The 21363-nt window shown below is 41.2% G+C and overlaps 1 protein-coding gene and 1 long non-coding RNA gene across 7 annotated transcripts in view; one reads left to right on the top strand and one right to left on the bottom strand.

Moving 5' to 3' along the window:
* GMPR (guanosine monophosphate reductase) overlaps window positions 1–21363 on the top strand; it is a 463469-nt gene that overhangs the window by 330908 nt on the left and 111198 nt on the right. The window lies entirely within an intron of this gene.
* LOC133208520 (uncharacterized) lies at window positions 1945–19781 on the bottom strand. Of its 6 annotated transcripts, XR_009724403.1 has the most exons (8): window positions 19674–19781; window positions 19349–19481; window positions 14509–14754; window positions 12643–12755; window positions 10665–10801; window positions 5282–5393; window positions 4257–4492; window positions 1945–2041 (listed from the first exon to the last, which is right to left on the bottom strand). It is a non-coding gene; the product is annotated as an uncharacterized LOC133208520 (long non-coding RNA). The 6 variants fall into 6 exon arrangements; XR_009724402.1 differs by lacking the exon at window positions 1945–2041 and having other exon boundaries at window positions 3872–4492; window positions 12588–12755; XR_009724401.1 differs by lacking the exon at window positions 1945–2041 and having other exon boundaries at window positions 3872–4492; window positions 19674–19779.

Raw genomic sequence — 21363 nt, forward strand, 5'->3', positions numbered from 1 at the left:
TCATGAATGTGAAAAAGGCCATGGGTCGGTCATCTTCCTTTATATACACCTGTATTTCCTTAGAAAGCATTGACATTAAGAACATATCATGTCACCAGGATTGGTGTCAACCAGCAGAACTAACCAATGTGCTTACATTGCCTCCTTCAATCTCTGAGACATATTGAAATATAACTTAGAATCTAATGACTTAACCATGCTCAGAAAACATGGTGCAAGCAGATTCTGCTAAGAGTACAATACATCAAAGGAGTGTTTCACTAGTGTGTCCTTCAGATAGGACATAGATGAACGTTCCTTTAATTGAAGCAAGTTTTGCAGACAAAGACAAAAAATATGGAATGCTAAAGGGAAAAAAAAAAACATATAGGAGGTGATACATATCAGACAGTTGGGTTTGGCTTGCTTATTGCAGGCAGCTTTCCTTTTGTATCTCCACATTGCTGGGAAATGATGTTTCTGTTCTTGTGGTTCCTTGCTAATAATTTCTGTAATTTCCACTGCTGGCTTTCAGATTACAAATATGTACACTGGACTGTACCTAATAAAACACTTCCTTACCTGCTACACAATTTCAAGGCCTTGTAGAGGTCACATTTAAACACTTGTTCAGGATCTCAAGTGTGCGATGGGATCAGCAGGACTGAGCTTTTTGCTTATTCATCTTCAGAACACTTTCAGTAGTGCTGTGAAACTTCCATTCAATGACATTTGATTACACTACTTGTAAGGATATTCACCAGAGCAATTATTCTGCCTTGTTCAAGGATACTATCTGCTTCAGGTAAGAAAACGCAGTGCCATAACCATGAAAGAAAACCTGTCAAAGCAGTGTATTCTGAGCCTTGTATGCTCAGAATGGGCACTGTTCGTGGCTTTCCCAGTTGATTTTTCAGCAGAAATCCTGTGCTATTATAACTCAGCTGGAGACTTTCCTTTCTATTCTGCCACTGTAATGCACTGCTAACACATGCTGATCTGGCAAATCAGGTGAGTCATGCAGAAACCCCCATCCACCTATGGTTTTTCCAATTTACAGAATCTTCCCATTACAGGAGCAAATGCTTTTAAAAGCCCATCTTCTCTCCAGCATAGATACTCCTAAGTGGCACCTCAATAAGTGGGCTTCCTTACAATGACAACAGTTTTCTCTTATTTCTGATCAACTTGCTTATTCCTACCATAATTGTCAAAAAACTACACTGCTTTCAAAAAATGAGGGAGAGCAGGCATTTTAATGTTTTTAACTGGTTTTATACAGTTGTAAATTTTAAGTGACATAGGTATGACAAATGTCTGGTTTTCACATATCAGTCATGTAAGACACCACTGAATCAGGGCTGTTTAACTAAAGAAGAAATGAAAGGGTCTGATTCTCCATCTGTTGAAGTCCCATGGGTGTAAGTTCAATAAGAGCAGTACCTCCTCTTTGATGGTTTCCTAGATATTGCTAATCTATATTTAAAATCTGTTTTAATTAAACTTGAAAATTAATTTCCTTTAACATCTGTTTAAAATAGATTAGAATTAATGAAGTCTGACCCCCTTATGGGTTAGCACAAGTGAAATAATTACTCTTCAGCAGCACAGGACACATTGTACTGGACTTTCTGGCTCAAGTTAGTGGTGGGAAGTCAAAGGAAGTTCAGGAAATACCAGAAGCTTTGAACTGCATTTGAAAATTTAGGTTTGGGGTTTCTCTTTATGAAAATTGAAAATGCATGTGCTAAACTTGCATTGTATCACTGCTACTAGTATTGTGGAAAATTACCTGCATAAATTGAATATAGGAATATTCTAATTTGGAACTAAAGTGATTACAGAAAAATTAGTTCCTAAGGATGTGATAAGGCTGGTACTCTTTAAAATAATGCTAATTCAGGTATCATCAACTTGTCTGATTTCAAAGTGAAGGAATTTCTTTCACAAATCCTTTCAGTACCTCTGGGAATCTACTACTGCTGCCTACCACTGCTTCTTACCATTCCAGGTGCATTCAAAGGCTGAAGTCTTGTTTGGCCTTAGATTAAAAAGGATCCAACTACAGAGAGACACAGGGTATTATTCTGACTGCGGATGCTGGCAGTGTAATTAAGTGAGAGCATCTAAAAGGAAAATGAAGTAGTAAAATATTTTTTAATCAGGTGAAATCATTTTCACTAAGTCTTACACAAACCTCTAGTTCTTCAAAGAGTAACACTCTCATTGATCTTCATTGTTAATGAATTTTCATGTACAGATACTTTTCAGAGAGTGAGCTTCTACTGACCCCCACTGAACCTGCTGCCCAACATTGGAAGGTCTGCCTTGACATCTGACAACCTCCTCATAGCTTGGTGACAGCTCTTCCTGCTTCCTCAGGCAATCTGGGAGACCTTAATTAGAGAGGTTCCCTACTGTTAGATTGCTTTGCTTTTTCATTATTGGAAAGATTGCTAGCAGGAAAAATGAAATGTGTTTGCCCTATTTGATACATATGATAGCCTGATCCATGCTCATCTGAACGCCTGTTTCCAGTATGACACTTGCTTGACAGCAGCTTGCAAATTCAGAGTGGGGTCTGAGGAAAAGCTGGCTCTCTCCTGGGTCATAACCTCTTGTGAAGGAGGGTTTTTTAAATCCTCTTCTTCACCCCACACCTACAGCCTCTTTGCAGTGCCTGTGGGATGGCCATGCAAAAGCAGTGTACTTTGAAGCCTGAGTCCTGCTCACAGCTCCTGCATCAGCCTGTTGCCCAGGTGGTGATACAAGCAAAAGGGAAGTACTATTTTAGAACTTGTGGTGAAGGTGGTAGAAAACAAAGTGAAAAAAAAGCCTGAAAAACTTTGCAGATAGGTTTGCTAACCTGTGAATGTCACCAGTCCTCCCTCAGACCCTTGTCAGCCTACAGGAGATGCTGGTGCTGCCAGAGGCCCCAGGTCCAGGGCTTCCCCTCATCCAGGAGTTTCCACTGCTGCACCTGGAGCCCCAAAATGTGGAGGCCTGAGGTTTGAAGTATCCCTGCACTGCCCTTCGTGGGAGGGATCCATTGTTTGAGCATGTGTAGCACAGAGGAGAGGGATGTGGCAAGTGCTGGAGCTGGCAGCGGGCAGCATCCCAACCCACGCCTCTGAAACAATATCTGAATGTGTCTTAGAACAAGGTGTCAGCCAGCCATCAAACCTTTTTGCTGTAGAGGAAAGGCATGCAGGAGTTCCAGATGGGGGGGCAGTGTTAGTGGGGTGCACTTGGGCCTCCCTCTAGACCCGAGCAGCTGCAACCTGCTGCATTTGAGCAAGACCCAGATGTTCACATTCCTGCCAGCACCACAGTACTTTGTAAGCATGGTGTGACAGTGGTGTTTCCATACTGCATTATGTGAGACAAAGTGCTGGTGAACTGACAGTTCTTCCCACAGCAGGTACTGCTGCTTGCTCCTTCAGTTTTTTTCTACCCACACACTGACCCTGACCAAACTTTAGCAGATTATGTGGCTCAATGAGGCTGTTAATAACAGGTAGTGGGATTGCAGGCAGGCTGCTTACTGCTACAGTAGTTTTGTTTGAATGGGCTCAGATTTATCTTTATCCTTGGTTGGCACAGTGGTAATGGGCAAAGCACATAGTCATTTGCTAAAAGGAGGGATGAACTGAGGTACTTACGGTTTCTTACCACCGTCGTTTCTCCTGACATGCTGGTTCTTTATGCTCAACCTCTGCAAATAGTCTTGTCTTGACACCTTTTGTGCTCTGGAGAGGGGAGCAGAGCAGTGAAAGAAATAATGCCTTGAGTGCTAGAAACTGCTGAATGGGTTTTCCTGGAAAATAGGGTTTATTTATGTTTGGCCTATGGAACACAAAGCAATGGGGAGATCTTGCTGTATGCTCACGCCTAATGTAAAGACATAGAGAAGGTAATGTCAGATATCTCTCAAAGGTGCACGATTATAAGAGAGGCAGCAGACAAGTTACAACAAGGGAAATTGCAATCAGATATAAAGAAGAATTTTACCCTGAGGGTGATCCCACACTGGTGTGGATGCCCGGAGGGGCATGCATCTCCATAGGATGCATTAGAGCACCTGGCCTTGTGTAACCTGACTTCAGCTGGTCATTCCCAGCCTAAATTACTCTGTGGAGTCTATGGTTTGATACCACTAAATGGATACCTGGGTGTTTCTTGTGTTCAGTAGTACACCTCTTCTGTTACTGAACTTGGTATAATTCTATCTACCCCAATCTGTATTTTCACTTAAGAGCAATGGAGGAATGAAGTACCGTGAAGACTCCTTTGAAGTTTCTGGTAATCAGGATGTTGAGCTATTTATAGCAACATCTGTAGCTTTGGAGACCTTTGATAATTTCATATCAGAATACATGTATCTTCATCCTGATCTGTTTCCTATACTCATTGTGGCATTTTCTGTTGCACTGTGTTTATGCAGCATCCAAGGGCTATTTTCCACATGTGGAAGCAAACAATGGCATAAGTTTCTTTATCACAACTGGTGTAACTAAGAAAAAACATCAAGAAAGCAGACGTTGGAAGTTACTCTGCTACATGCCTCATGCTGGAAGTCAATTGATCATCAAAATGCTGCTGAAAAACATGTTTTAAAACACATCCTTAACGCATGAAAAGATATTTTGCCGTTCTGATAACCTGAGCATGTTGGGGTATGATTGAAGGAGGGAGGAAAACAAGTGCAACTGCTGAGTCTGGCCCCAACATGTTAGACTGGGTTAATAAGCCTGACCTGGCACGATGTGTTTCTCCAGCCGAAGCTGAGGGGTCATGCACAGAGCTGGGAGCAGAGGAGGCTTGCTGGCTCAGCTGGTATGTAACATGCACAGCATCCTTAGCGCTGGTCTTGATGTGACAGTAGATTCTGATGCCTTACACTGAAACTTCTCTTATTTGTATTTTCGTCAATCCTAAAGCTATTCAAAACTTTTTTTCTGCCAGAACAGATATGCCTTATACATGAAACACAGCAAAAAGCATTTTCTTTTTAATTTTCAGGAAGTCTGTTATTGCCAAAACATAAACTGCTTAAGGGGGAGGAGGAAAACTGGAGTAAGTGATATTTGGCAGGATCCACATGTTCCATTTGTTTGTGCAACAATCACTGCTGCTGACTTACAGTTTCAGAGGCAGCTGCATAAATATAGGGCTGTGATGGCTGAGGAAGCCAAGAGACAAGCTGTAGAAAAATAACAGATAAAACCAGACATGTTCTGGATGCCATAGGGTAAGGCAGAGCTGAGCTATGCTGCAGAAGTCTTGCTGTGATGTTACATACCTTCAGCATCCTTTTTTGGAGTATCTTTCATGTTGTTGTTGGGAGGCTTTATTTGGTTTTCTTATAAGGGCTTGCCATTAAAGTTTCATAGTGAAAGAGACTCAAGCCGTTCCTGAAAAGATTAAGGAGAGTTTCTGATGCAAGCAGTCAAAGCCTGCTTTTCTGGGCACTGTGCTCCTGAGCAAAGGGGCCAGAAAGCCTTGAATATATCAGCTTCTGGTGTTTGCTAGCTGCTTATATGTGGGGTTTACTCATTTGTTTTGTGGAGAAGTCCTAGGAACTGCAAACTAATGCATTTAGTAAGTGCTGGAGCTGCTGCCACCCAGTCCCTGTGAGAGCTGACCTCCCCCAGATAAGGCCAGCACAAGCTTTTTTATACAAGGCTAATGCCTGCAGCCTTACAAGGGTCCTGCTGTGCAAGTTAAGCGTTGTCAGGCACTCTAATTTCTTTTTGCTTCTGATAAAACAGTAAAGAGATCATGGTGTCAAAGAAGTAGGCTGGAATAGAAAAGGTTATCTACTGGGGGTTTTTAATTGCAAATATTCACCTATAAAGCTTATTAATTGCTGCATGTTTACCAGAATTGAGCAATATTATGAAGCAATGCTATTAAGTTGTGACACAGCTCACAGGCAAATGATGCATCTGAGCAAGAGCATCTGAATCTCAGTTTACAAGACATTGTTTTTATCTTTCTTTCTTTTTTTTTTTTTTACTAGTGTGTTAGCTTTGTATTTCTTAAAGGCATACCTCATGGATTCCCTGTGCATGTATTGGTTTTAGCTTACAACTGGATACATTGCTTCCCTTGCTGACCAGATCAGGTAATGCCTCTGCCAATTCGCTTTAAAATTACCCTATAGGAATTCCTACAATATCACTACATTCTAGGATTCTCTCATTTCTGGTGTACCTGTTACACTTCATCAGAAAATCCTCCTACATGCTTCCTGTCCTTAAATAACTGGTCAAATAGGCGTGCTGAATGTCATTTAACATGGTGCTATAGGCTAAAAGCTCAGCAGGCTTGTTTTAAGTAGGCTGCAGACTAAGGAAACATTTGGTTTCTCTAATGATGCTTGCAATTTTCACCCCTTTTCTTTGCTTTTGGAATAAAACTATGTGATATATATGCAGAAATCGCCAATTTGACTGGCTCCATCTCACTCTGGGCATACGGACAAAGTTTTACTTATCATAAGGAGAAGTAAAGGCAGTTCTCAACAGTTCGTACTGTTTGTAAGGAAACTCTTGAGAAAAAAAGGTGTTTGGGTGAAATGTTTACATGTTACGTGTGAAGGGGCACTTGTTTGTTCATCTGCTTTTGCAAGGTACATTTAAGTGGTGATAGTCTTCTTTTAGCAATAGCACTGTCATTCCTGCATTCCCAGGTTGTATAAAAATGATGATTAATTTTCTCCATGCTTGGTGCAATTTTATTTTTTATTCGAATCAACCATCATAAATAGTAAAATACCATGAGAAAAATTAATGCGTTAACCAACTGATGGAATTAAGCAGATATATGTACCTTCTGATTTTATTCCTCCAGGTCAGGGTTGTATTTGGATTATAAGGACAGTTCTTTCAGGTTCTGTCAAGGTCCCTATTCTCTTTCCAGGGATACCTGTAATCCACAGGCTGAGGTGAGCCTGTGCTCCAATTAATTCTCTCAGTAGAGTTGGGGGGAAATCTGAGTCAGAGACAGAAGCTGGTTTTGAACTAGAAAGCAATGAAGTGAATTATTTTTTCTATTTTTTTTCCAAGGATGGAAGACGGGAGGTTTCATGACATCTCTCTGGAGCCGTATGAATTGAGATGAGACAGGACATTTCTTTATATTAAATTAAATAACAGTTTGGCTGAGTAAATCAATCTACAAAGTGCCTCTAAAGCTTTTTACTAGGGCTTGCTCCTATACTGTTGATCGATTTTAGTGAAAGATGTGAACCTGAAGGGCATGCTTCTATGTGGAGTTTTTTTCTGGGGGAAAAAAAATAAAAAGTATTGTTGAGTAACTCCATGTGTGGATGTGCAGGGTAAGAGTGCTTTTTGATGGTTTAGTTGGATCCAAGAAGCTGAATATAATTGTTGATACCAGATTTCCTGGTGGACACAAGAAAAACTATTTACCCAGTCACAACAAAGTTCTGCCATATGTTTGAAGAGACTACAGATTCACTTACAAGATAGTGGCAGCTTGTAGATAGAAATGGTTTGCCTTTCCACAGAGGCATTGATAGGAAAACATCCCAGCATTTTAAACATGTTCTGCCCTCGTATTTTAAAGTGGGTTTCACCCCCATTTTATAGATGAGAGAACTGAGGCACAATGAATTTTAGCAACTACCTGATGCTGGAAACCTGGAAAGGATCATATGCAACAATAATAGCTGGTTCTGGGTAGCAGTAACCTAATCACTGGATAATATTGTCTTAGAGCGAAAAGCCTGGAGGAAAAAGCTGAAATATCTTCCTTCTCCTCTCTGTCTTTATTCATGTCTGCATATCAGAGTCACTGAGCTGGAAAAATGTGAATGTTGCTGTACAGCGTGAATGAACTAAGTTGTCTCCTGTGCAGTGAATGCATTTCCCATCTGGGTAGGACATTGCAAGGCTTTCACGAGTCTCCAGCACTATTTCACTCAAGCAAGACCTTCTTGAGGACATCCTGGTTGAATGTGGCTTTTATTTTTCTGTCTGGAGGGACACAGCAGTCGCCTGTTTTCAGCACAGCCTTTGTCAGAGTCTGTGGCAGTCTGCATAAACAGAGCTCTGGTGCAACAGGGGCTGATTCAGAGATTCAAGAACCCTAGCTGTAACTAATCCCTATTAGTTAAACAGGAGCTTTCCTGAAACCACAAGCTGGGGAAAAATTGCAGCAAAATGCTCAAAGGGCAATGCAGATAAAATCAGTGCAGGAGTGATGAGACTGCTGCTTCTTCCACATCAGATTGCTCCCCACTTAGGTACTTAACTGCTTAAAAAAACAAACAAAACCCCACACCACCAAATCCCTCTTCAGTCCTGACATTTCAAAACAACTCAACTTTGCACAAGTAATGAGTTTGCCTCCTGGCCCAGGATTCCAGAGGAGGATACTGTGAACCTTGCTCTGCTCTGAGATGGTTTCCGGGCTACAAATACACTTTCTATTCTCCAGCTGCATTTTGCACTGACATGAAATGGAGATGGTTAGATTGCCTTCTGGTGCCTGTCTGTGCCAGTAACCACTGCTGGTGGCCTGTTGTTTCTCCGGTGATATTCAGAGGTGATGTGCAAAGGGGAAGAAGTTAACTGTTTGACAAGGGGCAGCTTTATTTACAGAGTGCTGCCAGGCTAAAACCAGTTGAACTGCATGAAATAATGTGCGTTGGTTTGGAAAAAGAGATGAAAAGCTGTGACACTGATTGGCAGTGAAAAGCCTATGAAACAGCACACATCAGTGGAGTAATTGACTGCTTCCTTCACATACATTATTTTTTTCCTTGCACTATTCCTTATGCACTTGAACAAGCTGCAATTCATATTGATTGAGTGTAACAAACTTAAATAATTTTCTGAGGGCAGTGTAAGATATGAAACGGAACTTGGATGAGATGGTCTTTAAAGATAATATCAGTAATATTAATAACAACCATTTAGGGATTATCCACAAAACCACTGACTCACAAACTGTACTGGCAAAATAATTTCCTTCACAGGAATTCAGCCAAGCAAGGGAAGAGGACAGTGCTGACTTTGCAGCCCTAATGCACCCATCTCCCCGTATCCATCTGCTTCGCTGAGTTCCAGAGCTGCTTAGAAGCTTGCTCAGTGTTGCTACCATGAGTGTTGTTCAGTTATTTCCAGGGATCTGGGGTTTGAATTTTGGAAAGGTGAAAACCTTTCTGTTGGGTGCCTGCCGGCCTTGCTGCTTTTAATGGATTTTCCAGCGTGTGAGTGTTGGCTTTGCACCCTTATAAGGAGGATCAGGTTTTCTTAAAAACCCAGCAGGAGCCTGTGCAACTTACAGCTAAAGCAAGCATGTCTGCAGGACCTGGCTGCCCAGCCCAAACCTCATGTGCTACTGGTGCACAACCCTGCAGCCAGGCAGAATTAACCTGTGCTGCAAGATTAAAGGACAACCTTGGGTATGGAGAGGACATCAGAGAAACAGAATGCTTCTGCCAAAGCAGCGTACTCTGCAATAAGCAGATAACTCTGAGCCGCAGCACTAGGTCTGGAATCAAGCTGTTGCAAAGTTTGTCCTGCTCAGATGTAGGGTTTCTTCATAAACATCTCCATGACAGAAAAAGGTTGCGGTTTCTCTTTTGCTGCTCTGGATTCATAAACCCAAGCGTTCTACTGTCGAGTATGTTCACCTTATGTTTTTCCCTTGATCTGTTGTGAGCTAAGGGGTAGTGTGGGGTTTAGTCTTTTTTTTTTGGTTGGCTTTGCTTTATTTTGCAATGAAACCATATGCTATTCTTATAGTCTCACACAAGGTTCTGTGAGCTTCTGTCATCACAATATTTACAGAGGCTGTTGCGTACCAGCTATGAGACTTTACTGTGGCATCAAACAAGAGAAGCTGGGTCCCTGTGAAATGTGTGGGAACAAAGTTTTCCTTAAGCGGAAGTATCTCTGAATGTTTCCTAACCTCTTTGCATAACTGCCAGTGGGTTATGTAAGGCAATGAGGTAGAAGCATTCTCCCTTTGGAAACTGCTTTCCAGGGAGGGAAAGGAAAGTATGGCAGAGAAGAAGGCAAAGAGCAGGCAGGGCAAGTGTCCTGTTGGCAGTGAAGCCAGCCTGGCCCCTGTGCATGCCCGGGGGCTTCCTCCATTCTTCCCCACCTTGGTTTCTGTTCGATGGGGCCCAGATCTCATGACTGACACAGACACAAAAAAAAACAGTGGCAAGGACAAGTTGTCAAAAATGAATACTGGTGCCTCGTACTTGAGCAGGGCACGTGACCAATGAACGTGACTTTCCTCTGAATCCAAAGGGCTGAAGAGGATGTAACTGAACCATTTTCCAGTGTAAAGATAGAGTTCAGTGGCATGTCTCAAGGGATCATGCTAAATTGATACTGTGGAAGATAATTAAATCGTGTGGCAGTTTATCACAGTACATGCCTGAATAATCAGTGACTTTAAAGGCCTTTAAATCATGGGTTTGTAGCTTGACTGTATTTATGAACTGTAAAGAACTCCTGTGGATTTTGCTTGGCTGTTAGATTCTGTGGAAGAGAAGTTGATTTCTGCTCAGTTGAGTGGTGCCACCTTGTTCGAAATGATGAAGTACTGACCTGGCCGTGGGCAGCCAACTCTGTTGCTTTCAAAACCCAATCGGAAGTTTCAGAGAGGGTTAAAAACTGTCAAAACACTTATGTGAATACCCTGATATGTCAATTCCATTCACATCTTCTCCTTTTCTCTGTCAGTTATTCCCTCTGCATTTTCCTCTCTTTAAGAAAATCTGGAAACGTTGTCTGCAATTCTTGTATTATTCCTTCTCATATTATGTTAGTTCCCACTAGTGGGAAAACAGAGCAGCAAAACCTTATATCTCAAGAGAGAGAAAGTGCTTCTGAATCGGGTTGGTCATTGTAGGCAAGGCCAGAGTTGCTGGGAGATTTAGAGCACAGATTCCTTGGTGATGCGTGCTGCTTTTCAAACTACCCTTTCTGAGCATCATGAGAAAGACAAAACCTCTCAGGCACACCTGATTTTATTGCCACCGAGTGATGTTTTCATTCTCTCTGTTGTCATATCGACTCAACCCCCCCTGCCACAAGTTAGGACACAAAAGGAGTAACAAATTAACCCATGTAGTTAGTAAGGCATCTCCAGGATGTTTTTGATGTTTGACTTTGCAAAAGCTCCATCTGATCTATGCTTTTTGCACCACTATTTTGTTCCTTCTTTTCTCTGTATCATCCTCTTGGTAATTTTTAATTCCTGCCCTGGTCATGCACAGATGCAAATTTCCACCTTAGGCTTCCAGACCTACATTAACATATGTCAAATTCATCACGGTGACCTGGGCCCCGGGAGCCCAGTGTATCACAGTCTGTGAGAGCCTGGGACTGTCTATATTTGCCTTGAGTGTCAGTCTAAGACCTTAGAAATCTCTGTTTTTTCTCAGAATGGCGTTTTTCCTAATTAATCTCCATACGCGACCAGGTGTATGTACACATAGAAAGACAAGCACAGATGTATGTGCAATTAACCCTTGCCTTCCTATGACTGTATTTTGTATGTGCAACTTAGAGGCTTACATCCTGTTTACAGCTGTGTCTTTCTCACCAGGCTCATATATTACAACACCGAATAACTACAGATACCTTGTGTTGTTGTTTTTTTCTGCAGTCTATTATCATCTAGTTCCTGAAATGATAAATTTCAAAGTCTTAATATTTTTCCTGTAAGAACAAGAAATACTAGGGAAAAAAAATGCTCAAATAGAACTTTGTTGCCCTTTTGTTACCTGTAAGTCAGTCTGTTGAAATCAATTGAACCTTGTCTGTTCAGTTCTTTCAAGATACAAGGCATTAAATATGTTATTTGAAATTCATAAAATAAATAAGTTTTATAACTCAGGGCCCAGCTGCATCAGCATGAAAAAGCTGTTGTACTTTACACATCCTGCTATCTATCACTCAAGCATATCTAAAAGCAAATTTGGTAATTGTTTCCTGCTTTCAAATAATACAGTTGAACTGTAAATTTTCAGTATGCCAGATTTAGCAATTCACTAATAAGGCAGTGTCAAGAGCTCCATCTTTCAAACTCTCAGGTGCAGGAATGAGATTGCTGTCAGAAATGCTTTGCACGCGCTCTTAGTCCTGCCGCTCCCATCTGTGGCCGTGTAAAGATTAGATCTGAAAAATACCTTGTTAAAAGCAAGGTTTCTAAGGCTCGAGCATCAAACATGTATAAAGTAGGAAATGGCAAGATTGAGGCAGCCTTTTACAGGTTTAATTTGCTACCCACACCTCTTCTGCTGATATATATACATTCTTGTGCAGTCTTTGAAGACATAATCAATTATTCTTTTTCCCCTAAGCTTTCTCTGGGAGTTAATTAGGGCTGTCTAGTGAAGGAGATTTATAAAAAAGAGGTATCCTACCTAAAAATCTTGGGAGGCATGCAAGTCCATAGAAAAAATAAATCTTTTAATGAGCTACAGAAGTAATACAAACTGTTTTCTCATGGTTTCCAGCCTTTCACTCCTTAAACCCCCTTTCCCTGCTTTTTCTTCCATAACTTCTCTGCCCAAGTACATGGCTGGTGTGTCTGAGCCCATTCTAAGTCCTTACCTTTACCCAAGTGTGCACAGTTTGAAGACTGTTAATTATCTTTGACATCACTGACCTTCTGTGAAATTGGGCTGAAACTGCCCAGCAGGTTCACACATTGTCAAGGAAGGTGAACAGATGGATGGAGAGAGAGTTTGACTAACCTCAGGTTTATTGTTTTTCAGTCATCTGTAAGAGCAATCCCAGGCACAGCTACAGGCTGGGCAGAGAAGAGATTCAGAGCAGTCCTGCAGAGGACTTGGGGGTGCTGGTCGATGAGAAAATGAACATGAGCCGGCTTCAGTGTGCGCTTGCAGCCCAGAAAGCCAACCGTATCCTGGGCTGCATCAAAAGGAGTGTGACCAGCAGGTCGAAGGAGATGATCCTGCCCCTTTATTCTGCTCTCGTGAGACCTCACTTGGAGTATTGTGTGCAGTTCTGGTGTCCTCAACATAAAAAGGACATGGAACTGTTGGAACAAGTCCAGAGGAGGGCCACAAGAATGATCAGTGGACTGGAGCACCTCCCATATGAAGATAGGCTGAGAAAGTTGGGGCTATTCAGCCTGGAGAAGAGAAGGCTGCGTGGAGACCTCATAGCAGCCTTCCAGTATCTGAAGAGGGCCTATAGGGATGCTGGGGATGGACTCTTCATTAGGGACTGTAGTGATAGGATGAGGGGTAACGGGTTCAAACTTAAACAGGGGAAGTTTAGATTGGATATAAGGAAGAAATTCTTTCCTGTTAGGGTAGCGAGGCACTGGAATAGGTTGCCCAGGGAGGTTGTGAATGCTTCATCCCTGGCAGTGTTCAAGGCCAGGTTGGGCGAGGCCTTGGGTGATATGGTTGAGAGCCAGGTGTCCCTGCCCATGGCAGGGGGGTTGGAACTTGATGATCTTAAGGTCCTTTCCAACCCTAACTATTCTATGATTCTATGATTCTATGATACCAAGTAACTCGATCTTACTTGTACCACAGATTCCTGTGATGTAAGTCATTTAAGCCAAATTTTTCACAGATAGTTGCAAATTTGTATTTTTAATTTTCTGAGCACCTTGTTTTAGTAGACTGATTTGTGAAAGCGCTACAGCATTCATGGCTGCATTTGAAATCTATGGGATTGCGTAACATTAAGTAGTGACAAAACACCAGGCCTGAAAATCTTAAACTGAGCCAAAACATGTTGGTGATTCACCAGGACGCTGTGGGGATGACTGCCAGCAATAACACTTGGGAAAATTTATAATGATCCTCTTACTGGGTTTTGGCTGGTGATGTTAACAGACCTTTGGAGCTTTATGCTAAGCAAGAAGAAAGCAGTCTCTTGAATGGCTGCTCACTCATTCAGCTCTATCTGGCCATGTACCAAATGAGGTATGTTCCTAAAAGAAAGATAATTTGTCATCATGGCCTACGATTGTACCATTTTGAACACAAGGAATTATTTCCCACAGACATGATGTAAAAGGAAGAGAGGGGAAGCAGGAGGTTGAACAACCTTAATTCAATGCTGAAGTATTTATTTCACAGCTTAAACAAAAGTTCTCAACTGAAAAACATTGTTCTCACATAGAACAGGCTTATGCACAAATATAACATTAATATTTTTCAAAAGCTTCTTTCTTGTGGCCCCTATGATTAGAGACTTCCAGCAAGTGATCTACATATAACTGCAAAGCAGAGCAAATTTTGGAAGGCAGCTTGGTACCCATCAGGGCTGGGGAGAAAGGAGGGAGCAGGAAGAGGGAACTGTGCTCTAGTAAGTCACTTGTCTGCCAAAAACCAGACCCTGATATTTGGTACAGAGGGAAAGTGAAGCACGAGGGAATGTAATTCTAATAAAATATCCCTAGTACACAGTCTTCTTCCTGAAAAATGCAGCCTAAGATTTCTGTGTTGGAGCACAAACTTTACCTGAACCGCTAAAGAAAATGGGCCCTTACCTTATCACAGAGAAAAAAGATATTCTCTTGTCTCACCATCCAGACCATATCAGAAGCATTTCCATCCTGTGATGCTTGCTTGTCCTCCAGTTTGTCTCTTTTTCACTGTGGCTCTGACACTGGCTAGAGCACTGTTGTTTGTTTGGCCTTTTCTTTTTTAAGTTAAAAAATAGTAATAAAAAGAAATGTAATGGGGTAGTTCATTCACTGTGGGATGTCCATAAATACAAGATGTGCCCGCAACTCCTGAAATGACAAAATATAAAAGGATTGCAGAATTATGGTTCTGTCCTCCAGAACCGAGAAACACATTTTGGAGACAAATAGAGAAATCTCAGCTTTAAAAAATGAGCCCTTATGTTGTGCTGGCAACCATGTTAATGAAGAAAAATATATTTATTGTTTGCTGTCTAACTGACAATAACACCCAATATCCAGAAAAAATTAATGCCAGCTGAGTCCAGCACATTTGGAGACAGCTAACAGAGTATGATACTTCCTAACTTTTTCATTTACTGTAGGGCTAGACTTGAATATTTACACTGCAACTGAGTCCTAGTTTCTTCCATGGCAGCCTCAGAATTCACGGCTCCTATTCTCTGCATGCTTCCATGGTACAGATGATAACCAGGATTACATGGATGTCTAATGACTTTGGTAAGATTTGGTGTAGTTTGGTGATCTGCTCAGAGAAACGGGACCATCAGTTTCCCAGTGCACTAGTGAGGCAGGATCATTAATTCCTATTAAAATCAGCAAATTGAAAAAGAAAATGGAATGGTGATTTGCAGATTTCCTTTTAGCAAGCCACAAGTACACCTATATGGTCCTTCCTGTAAATCTTTTTCACCATACCTGGAACAGCTGGAAAAAGCAGACACACGCAAAGATCATAACACTACTTCATGTCAGCTTAGAGAAAGAAATGGAGGTGAAGTTCACAGGCCCCAAAGAGAAAGGCAAAAAAAGCCCACAGGCTCACTCTTTGCCCTTCAGGGAGCAGAAATAATGGGGAGTGAGGAAGATTGAGCGAAAGATTAGGATTTTATAAACTTTACTGCTAGTGTTGAAAAGAGTTACCAACAAAGAACTTTCAGTATAAATTTTAGACGGTGATAATACCAGCAGTATGCAGGGCCAGATGAAACAAATCATCCATCAAACTGTAAAAGACCTATCTCCGCATCCTTTGCCCTTTTGGCAGTGTTTTCTTCCTTTCCCAATTTATTCTGCTCTTGCAGACTCTCCACTCAGCTGTAGAAATTTGCTCTTCCCCTGGAAAAAGACAGCATTGGTCTAGCAGGCATCAGGGTCCAGGGTGACCCTGCTATAACTGTATGTGCATCTCCTGTGCATGGCAGAGGAGACTTTAACCTGGTAAGTGCTAGCTGCATTCTCTACACCTCTTCATACTTTCAGGCAAAGGTGAACAGATCCATCTTTTTCCTTCATAATTCAGATCTGAAGCCTATGGAGCAAGCACGGAAGTGAGCACGGAGGGCAAGAAATGAACTCCACATTGATGGCATCTAGAAGAACCACAGCAGCTTTAAGGTAAATAATTTCCTTTCATGCTCACGTGCCAGTTTACATCTGCACAAGCTAGGGTTGTCTTCATGGTGGTATAGTTGGTGCATCAGCCAGTCATTGCATCATTGCTTCTCTGAGCTGGTGATGTGACTGATGGTGAAGTTCAAAGGATATTTCTTTCAAAGGTCACTGTCCTAGATCATATGTCTGCCTTGCCAGTTTTTCATATTGACACTCTTCTAGATAAGAGAGAAGATGCCCCTGAACTTTGAAGTCTGGTAAAATACATGCACCAGGCAGCACACAATACAGAGAGACATTTGTGTCATCTGTTTTTTTGGGCTCTGGGACAAGATAGCTGGGCTGTAGGCTGAAATGAGGTAAGATCACTTCTGAAAGACTGTCTTACCAATATAGTAAGCAAGTTATTTTGCCTACAAGTAACTGATGTCTTTCCAGTTGATTAAGCATTTTGCTTGTGATTTTTTAATTCGCAGGGAGCAGTCCTGATTTCCAGCTGCAGTGATTTAATTTGTGGATGCAGTACTTGATCATGGTAATGTCAGTTTATGTCTTTGTATGAGGGCTGGATCAGAGACTGTATGAGTCTCTATTTACTACAGCAAATAGTAAATTACTGTAGCAAGTCTGTCAGCCGAAAGTACTGTGGCCAGTTGTAAGCTGTAAGAACGATGCTGGCTTTGTCCCTCTTGTATGAAAAGGGCACAGAAGAGCACTGGATTTGGTAGAGAGCATAGAAGAGGATCTAGGACCAAAGTCAAAGTCATCTGACTTAATAGCTGCTGCAACTGATTCTATACCATCTGCATACTGGCCCTCTACAAAAGGAGTTTTCATTGTGGAATATGATATATGTTGAAAATGAGCGCTACCCAAAATTGTTTTATCCAGCCTCACTTAAATAATGTGGAAATCCAAAGAGTAGTTCAGCACATGTAGTTTGAGCTTGGCATCTCTTGATTGGTGACACACAGGAAAAAAATACTACAGTAATATGGCACTTGCAGAATGACCAGTTAGTGAAGAAGAACTGTGATCATTAAGGAATATGACGAAACCTGGGAAAGTAAACCGCTTAGGGCTGAACAAATGGATAGAGAGTGCACAGAGATTCCTAGCAGCATTTTGGGGAGATAAAGACTACCCAGCTGAGCTGAAGAAAGTTAATACTTAATGTTAATGGTAGAAGATTTAGGGTTGTTCTTTCAGTTTCTCAAGTGTCAGAGATCCATGAGATATAAAAATGTATTTTAGTAACTCTATGTTTTAGAAAAGAATTTTGTTTTTATTTGTTCTCTGCAACTTTGTTTCCAGTGTTTTAATGGGTATTTACATTTGGCTACTATCAAACGTGCATTTTCCCCATTAAGGAATACCTGGTTTAAGAGAGATCCTGGGTGACTTTCACAGGAACGAGGTGTACTGATTATCCACTATATCCACAATTGTTTTTACAGCTGGATGCAGTATGCATTGAGGCCATACCATCCACCGAAGCAGTCTCAAGGCCACCTTAGACTGCCATCACAACCGTCTGTTACCATTAAACTACAACATTAAAACTAATCAGGTACAACATTAGAATGCCACCATGGCAGTCTAATGGATGTCAGCAAGTATTTTGTTTAGAGACAGTGACAGTCTGGTGATGCTCAGTTTCATAAGTTGCTATGTTTGGAATGACTATCTTTAAACTCATTTCATACAACCAACAAGCCAAATTCTTCTCAGCTTCACAGCACTTGCTCTTAGCAGCAAAAATCACAATGAGAATATGATTTTTTGTCATTGTACACAAGTCCTGAATTTATCTGAGAGTCTCTGGCCTGGAATGTTTCTTGCTAAGCCTTGAGAAAGGGTTGAGAGGCAGTATTGTGAAAAGCAAAGTTTTGAGGATAAATCTTTCCTCTAAGGTGTTAATCAGTGATCCTCTGACAAGGAGCAGTGGGTTGGAGGGAAGTTTCAATGACCAAGTGTCTGCAACCTGTCAGGGCTGTAAAGGGAGAAACAAATCAAGTACTTGTGGATGCTATTCAATAGCACAAGCACACACAGCACCCAAGGACATGAATATTCAAGGATGTGTTTTCACTATCCCAGAGCTCATGCAAGCTCTCAGTGAGATCCGCACTTTGTATTTCATTGGTAATGCTTTGTATTTCAAGCTGAATACTAACTTCAAGAATCAGTAGAAAGTGAAGTTCACAGAAAAATGATAATGGAAACAGTTTTGGGTAAAGAAACTTCATAGGAATTTTTAAGCAAAAAATATGTATGTTTGGTATGGTATTTGAAACTGCTGATTTTACCCACACTTTACAAGTGCAAAAAAAAAGGTAAGTGCAGTGCTATGTCTGTTTTATATATCTGTATATATGTACATAAGTATGTACATGTGTGCATATACATATATACATAGTTATCAGTGTCACTGAAGAATCTGAAAACCTAGTATGTGTTCCAGTGTATCAGGTGTACGAACTACGTAACACAATAGTTACGCATATTCAGGAACAAATCCACTTACTTTGTCATCCATGGGAAATAATTTCTGATAGATGCACTAACAGGGGAACTATAGTTGAGAACAAAAAAATTTTCATTATAGTTTTCCATTTCCATTTTATGTTGCTTCTACCAAATAACTTACTCTTCAATTCTCAAACCCATAGTAGTAATGCACAAGGGCCATTGCTCCAATAGTCCTTAGTTTGCTATCCTAGGTATTTCTATTCCTTCTAAAGAAAGTTTTTTAGACCATGCTGACCAATAAAGCATCTATGCCTAAATGAGATGTTGTTCCCACTCCAACACCCCAACTCTCCTCCACCCCCCTTCTCCCCCCCCCCCCCCCCCGCCCCATATTTCTTCGGAAGAATATAAAAAAAACCCTGGCATATGGGGTTTTATGGCATATGCCTGAGCTTGAATTCTTGTTCCCTTTTGTACTTTGAAAGGTTTAAACCAGCACTGCACATTTTTCACTAGCAAATGACTCCTACATCCCTGCTGTTCTGCTGCAATCCATCGGTTTCATGGGGTGCAGCACAAATGCACACACTTGTTATTGTCATAAATCCACTGTGCAGTTTGCCTTCTTTCTGTGATGTTCTCCAGGAGACCTGTATGTTCACTTCTAAGTAATGATCTACAGGCATAAGATAGCTTTGAGGGACTGCTGAACCCGCACTATGATTTAATTGTTTAATTGTTGATCCATGTTTTCCCACCGTATGCAGCCCTACCCGTCTCTTTTTCCCCTAACAGATGTAACTAATCACCAACACACCTGTAAGCAGTGTTTCCTAGAAGAGCTATCACTTGTTTCTTCTGTAATAAAGGAGTCAGGCTGAGTGATGATGTGCATATGGATGTCATCTCCAATATAAATACTGCAGGAAAGGTGAGTATGGAGTGCTATGCTAAGAGAAGGAAAATGAAACATGAAAGTATTAGTTGGGGAATATCTGGCAGAGAACCAGCATGGCAGAAAATTAGGTGTTATAGAAATTTACAGGTGAAACATGAGTCAGCAATGGGATGCCAAAACCAGGAAATGGTATTCTGGGGTATATTAACAAAAATGTCGTATAGAACACATAGGACATAATTACTGTGGTCCATTCCTCCTTACAGGGACTTCTACAGGAGGTGGGTGCTGGCTTTGGTGGGTGCTGGCTTAGGTCACTGAGCTCTGAGGAGACTGTAAGAGAAAGAAAGAAGAGGTTCAGAAAATAGGACCTATAAATAGAGGTTGAAACAACTGGCTGTCTTTGGTCTAGAAGCAAGAAAATTCAAGTGAGATATATGTCTTCTAACACAAAAAGGACTATAAAGGTTATAAAGAAGGGATTGATAAAACTGTTGCTGTATAATTGTCAGTTCTGCTAAGGGAAAGGACAAAATGAAATGAGTTTAATTTGCAACAAAGGAGAATTCAGACTTACATTTTTGGGTTTGTTTTTTGTTTAGAAAGCGTATTGATTTGGGCTGAAAATTTAAAGAACTATCCTAATACTAAGAGCAATAAAATTCTTCAACAGCCTTCCAGTAGGAGTAATGATGATAAAATGGTAAAGCTCACTATTTTTAAGGTGGACTTTAAATACACTCTGTAGAACATACAAATCCAAATAGAAAGATAAATGGATTTTGTAAAGTCAGTACTCCAGTATGTACTGATACAGTTAACAATAAAGACTCAATAGTGCTTATAGTGGTCCTGTTCTGATTTGTCTTTAACTTTTTGGAATCGTGAAGTAACACTTCCTTTTTGCTCTTTGTAAAGGTCAGGTAGCACTTCATAGAAACTTGCCCACATTTCATCAGGGATGTAGATGGTGAATTTTTACAACCAAGCAGTATTTCTGGACCTGCAGTATAGAGTTATAGCATTAGCCTTACATCTCTCCTTTGCTCTTTTGGTTGTTGCAATGTATTGCTGTCCCACAGCTTTTCAGCCAGATAAAATTGTTTCAGGGAACCAGATTCCAGGCTTCTTTATAGCACAATCCATTATCTATACTACAGGTGTGGCCTTTAACATTGCCAGCACATGCTATAAGGGAACCAAAGTCCAACTGGAAATCTGGGATGTTTCTCATAAAATAAAACAAGTATGTTTTCTTCTACTTGCTGTCTAACCTACTTGCTAGCAGCAGTATCTGAAAGTATCATCTCTAGCTGGCCCATACTGTACGTATAAAAGACAATAGAAGCACTTAAATTTGAGAGGTTGAGGCAAGAGCTTTGTATGCCATAGATGAAGACCCTGAAGGAAGGTGAAGGGATTTGTTGATCTTTGCAGTCTGTGTCTGGGAGAGTGCCCAGTCAGGACACTACTTTGCTGGTGCTCCAAACCCCACAGAGAAGGTACCATGGAAGATCAGGTATAATAGTGGTTGCATGATTATTTTTGATAATTTAAATAATAGCTGCTTTGAAAGAGATGGTTGTTACCCAGCACTTTGCTCCATGCCATACTTTCTCTGTGTTGCCTTGTGTTGCCCCTCACATTCATGCACTCTCATGCAAGTGAGGTCAAGGGGCTGCTCTATCTGAAAACCCAGCAAGAAGCAATAGCTTCCCGCCAGATCAACTTTTGCTCTCCCACACACATTAATGCAAGTGCCAGTGGAAAGCTGGGAGCAGTAACATCTCCCAGGGTACCAGGGAAGGGTGCGATCAAATGTTTCAGATGCTGTCTGCACCTACACTGGCTTAAAGATGCCATGAAATGCAGCCGAATCGGTCTGCTGGTACGCCTTGGTTATTTGGATGAACATGGCAGATGCTTAGAGAAGC

This window comes from Neopsephotus bourkii, unplaced genomic scaffold (genome assembly GCF_033783945.1).
Source record: "Neopsephotus bourkii isolate Nb327-2 ecotype Australia unplaced genomic scaffold, CSIRO-AGI_Nbou_v1 NB_272, whole genome shotgun sequence".
Taxonomy (NCBI): domain Eukaryota; kingdom Metazoa; phylum Chordata; class Aves; order Psittaciformes; family Psittacidae; genus Neopsephotus; species Neopsephotus bourkii.